This window comes from Marmota marmota, unplaced genomic scaffold (assembly GCF_001458135.2).
Source record: "Marmota marmota marmota unplaced genomic scaffold, marMar, whole genome shotgun sequence".
Lineage (NCBI taxonomy): Eukaryota > Metazoa > Chordata > Mammalia > Rodentia > Sciuridae > Marmota > Marmota marmota.
In genome coordinates this window covers 3,093,292-3,097,993 of record NW_025999968.1, presented here as the reverse complement: position 1 = coordinate 3,097,993, position 4,702 = coordinate 3,093,292, and the positions used below count along the sequence as shown (strand labels likewise).

At 32.3% G+C, this 4,702-nt stretch overlaps 1 pseudogene; it reads left to right on the top strand.

Annotated features, from left to right (window-relative positions):
• The first annotated feature begins 927 nt into the window (after window positions 1-927).
• On the top strand, window positions 928-2,150 carry LOC107136030 (annotated as a pseudogene).
• The last annotated feature ends 2,552 nt before the right edge of the window (window positions 2,151-4,702 follow it).

Here is a 4,702-nt window from a genome sequence, read left to right as displayed (position 1 = left end):
TAAACAACCAATATCAAATGTTAAAAGTGACATCACTACAGATCATAGAGATGTGGAGGTGATGATCTGAACATATTACAAAGAAATCTGTTCTGATAATTTGTTTTTATATGAACAAAATTAAAATTCCTAAGAACACATAATTTATCAAAATTATATAATAGGGCATACTTACTGCCTGAATTTTGTTTTCTAATACCAATTCTTCAACAAAAGAAATGAAGACTCCTTGAGAAATAGCTGATTTTAGGACTGGGGCAGAAAATATTTGAGATTAACCTGGAACATATGGCAGTGCCAGAAATTAAGAAAGTGCTCAGAATAAAAAGTAACTATACAAACTGCACAGCAAGAAAAACTATGAGGAGGCTATGCAGCTGCCACCAGCGCAGCCCCTGCTGGACCAGGAGCAGTCAACCCACCCTGCAAGTCTGCTGGCATCACTCTGTGTCCTAGGACTTGTTCTAAAAATCTGTTAAAGCATGGCTCATTACTATTATGTTCTACGTGTGCAGAGACATGCCTCACCCAGGACATCAAAAAGTCATTTTGAGCCAGGGGTTGTGGCACATGCCTGCAAGCCCAGAGGCTCCAGAGGCTTGTAGTTCAAGGCGCTAAGCAATTCAGTGAGACCCTGTCTCTAAATATAATACAAAATAGGGCTGGGGATGTGGCTCAGTGGTCTAATGCTCCTTAGTCCAATTCCCAGCCCACTCCCCCCCGACCAAAAACAAAAGTCATATTGAACATTGGCACTAATGTCACATCCAGATGAAAATCCTGAGAATATTTTGTTATTGGTGTCACAAATTACATATTTATATATGAAGTATTCATTAACATATTTATAATAATTATGCATTTGTTTTTCAAATGCCATAGGAAATAAAAGGAACATGACAATAACTTTTTTAAAAAACTGAGAATAAAGAAGAAGCAGAGAAGAAATTCAAACAAGTAGCTGAGCCATATGAGGGGTTATCAGATGCTAAATCTGTGACAAGTATGGCAAGGAAGGATTGATTACATGTTGGAGGAGGACATGAAAGTCATTTTGATTTTCCTGTTGAGTTTGGCTTCACATCCTGGAACCCAGATGGCCTTCAGGGAATTCTTTTGGTGAAAGGGACCCATTTTGTTTGACTTCTTTGAAGACCCGTTTGGAGACATTTTTGGGAACTGAAAGGATCCCCTAGGAAGCAGAAACCAAGGTGTGGACTAGCTTTTCTCTGCTTTTAATGGATTTCTGTCAAGGAGAGATGGATTTTTCTGCCTTTGATACAGAATTTACTTCATTTGGGTCAATGTGTTACAGTGGCCTCACTTTACTCTCAACCCTGTCATTTGGTGGTAGTGAGATGGACAAGTTCAAATCTATATTTACTTCTACTAAGGTAGTAAATGGCAGAAAAATCACTACGAAGAGAATTGTCAAGAATGGTCAAGAAAAAGTAGAATTTGAAGAAGATGGCCTGTTAACATCCTTAAGGATGAATGGTAAGGAACAGCTTCTCTACTTGGAAAGCAAGTAATTCAATGCACACATTTAACAGAAATGTTAAACTGTAACAAGTACCATTTGAGGATTAACAGGAGCATTCTTTTGAAGATTTCAACTGAACCCACTTTAAGTATAAATGTACCTAAGCTAAACTAATTATAAACAGCTCATCAGAGCCCCTATTTGCCATAGACCTTTGAGTTCATTGTTGGCACCACACAGTAGGATCATTTTTTTCTTTAAAATTGGGGTAATCTCTGTATGTGCTTTGGTTTTTTCTAAAACATAATCCAAGGTGAACTTTGACTTTTGGGTAGTGCTAAGACAAGATTATATTCTAACACCAGCATGGATCTGCTTTCCATGGTGTTTGACATGAGAATTGAGTAGTGTCAGCCTGCTGTGAAGCTAACATTTCCAGGAAGAATTATCTATAGAAGTAATTTCAGTTCTTTTTTTTAGTATTTAGTAATGAAAAATATAAATGCATTAATGGTAATACATTTCTGGCTTAATATAAATTTAAGGAAGTTTTCTAGTCATGCATTAATGCAAGCAACTTAGTAAAGTTTTGCCAATTGTTTAAATATGTAATGTTAAGCTTAGGTTTAAAAAAGCTGGTAAACTGGGTCTTTGTCATTTGCTTAAACAAAAAATAAAAACAAAGAAAAAGAAATGTGAATGTGTTTGGTGCAAAAAAGTTTTTAAAACATGTGCAATGTTGCTGATATGTCAAAGAGTTCCAAGTAAACAAACTTGATGCTATTTGAACAACACATAAGTAAGACTGTTATTATATTTTAACCCAAAGTATAAAATAAACATCTATGGTTACACTGATACAAATAAGTGGTTGAATAAATAAATAAATTAATAAGACAGAATAAACACATCTTTTCTGTAGAAGAGTTCCAATTTATATATTTTTCCCCTAAATATGTATAGAATCATTTCCTTACATATGAACTATGAGTAATGACTTTCTTCTAAAAGTATTTAATGGAAGGGGACCGAGGATGACTGTACCATGCAGACATCTTAGAAACAAACACTGCCTTATGAAGGAGATCAGGATAGACATGAACAGTGATAAGTGATATTTGCCATGTATCCCTTTCATATGATGTAATCAAGAGTGACTTTTTGTGTGGTCTTTCTCCTAGGAAATACTATGCTACCCTGATTATGGAGAAAAGATCAGAAAAATCTCACTTGAGGGGTATACTGAAAAATACCTAAGTTGTAATTTTCAAAACAGAAAAAGTTATCAAAAAAAAAAAAAAAAAGACAAGTTCAAGAACCAACCAAGAAGAGGCTAAGATGACATAATCAATAAATTTAATGTTATGTCCTGGATGGAATTCTGAAACAGAAAGAGGACAATAGGAAAATATTAAAATTAAGGAAATTTGAATGAAATTTGAGACTTTGGTTAATAATAAAACAACAACAATGACAACAGCAGCAACAACGAACCTTTCCTGGAGAAAGAAAAGGGACAAAGGTAACTGTACAAGATAATTTAGAATAACTAAGTAAATCACTAAATAAGAAATCAAATGTATATGTCTGTGGAAGCACACAAAGTGTGGTTCTCAGCTGAGAATAGCCTTACAAAGGAAATGCAGGCTAGGGAATCTTAGAAAAGTTGAATGTGTCTTGTTGCTCTGGGTAACTATTTCTTTAGAAAAGAAAAACTGATTTGTAAAACAGGAAGTAGACTTTTACCCTTTTATATTCTGTCTGTATTATGAGCATTCCTTCCTTTTTTTTTGTACTGTTGTAGAGCTTAAGGAAATAAATTTCTAAAACATACAAAATTTAGAAAACTCCAACACATTTGATTTAGTGTTACTAAAGAATTCACATACACTTATATTTTGTTCTGTACAGAAACAAAATCTTTCCTTCAAAGAATCTCTAGGCCCAAATGTGTTTATTGATAATAAATAAGAAAATTTCCAAAGTATTTAGTAAAGCTGGAATAACTCTGATATAATATTCCCTATACATACACATAGTTATATATGTATGTTTGCATGTATTTATATATACACTTTTATATATAAGTATGTAAACATACATATTTTATACGGCTTTCTATATATAAAGTTATACATAAAAAGCTTATTATAGTTTTTATATATAAAAGTTTCATATATATATGTATGCATATGTATGCTACCAGAGCTGATATGTGACAAGGCTATTTCAAGAAAGAAAAATTATAGGCCAATTTGTTTCATAAACATAGACACAAATTAAAAAAAAAGAAAACATTGCAGACAGAATCCAGAAAGATATAAAAGAAAAAAAAAACACGTCACAACAAAATTGCCTTTATTTGGGGAATATGGCATTGTTTTAACCTTTGAAAACTGATTTTATAATTTATGACATTAATAAAAGAAGGCAAAATTGCTCATAATCATGCCAAAATAGAGAGGAAAACCCATGATACATTTCAAAAACAACATTTCCCAAACTGGGAAGTCAAGGGAAGTTACTTAGTACAATAGTGTACCTAAAAAAAAAATTTTGATTTTTAATGAAATTCATCCCTCTATTTCACTTTTTGGAATGAGAATGAGCCTAGCATTTTCAGTTTCTCTCAAACATTTATCCTACTCACAGTCAAAAAAAATAATAATAGATTTCAAAAAAAATTGTAAGAAGAGAAAAAAAATAAAGACATCATGATTTTCAGACAAAGTAATTGTAAGGAGGAAACTCAAAAGTATATTAAGCTAACTATTATTTTAAAGATGTGACTTTAGCACATCTTAAGGCACAAGATCAATACATACTCAAATATACAGAAAACAAAAATACAGCACATAATTAATAAAATACAAAATGAAACATCTCCTAAAAAGTGAACATGTAGGAATACCTCTCCAAAGGTGTTGAGTATTTCTATGCAGAAAAGTCTACAACATTATTGAGAGAAATAAAAACTACCAAAATTAAGAAAAAAATGTGGTTTGGATTGAAAACCTAATATTTTAAATATATAAATATTCTGAAAGTTGCCCCATATATTCAATGCAACTGCAATTAAAATCACAGCATGTGTGTATGTCTATCTATGTGTGTGTGTGTGTGTGTGTGTGTGTTTAAATTGAAAATTTGCTTTACAATTTCATATGGAAATACAAAGGCCTCAAAAGAATTAAGAACTATTGGTTTTTGAAGAAAAAC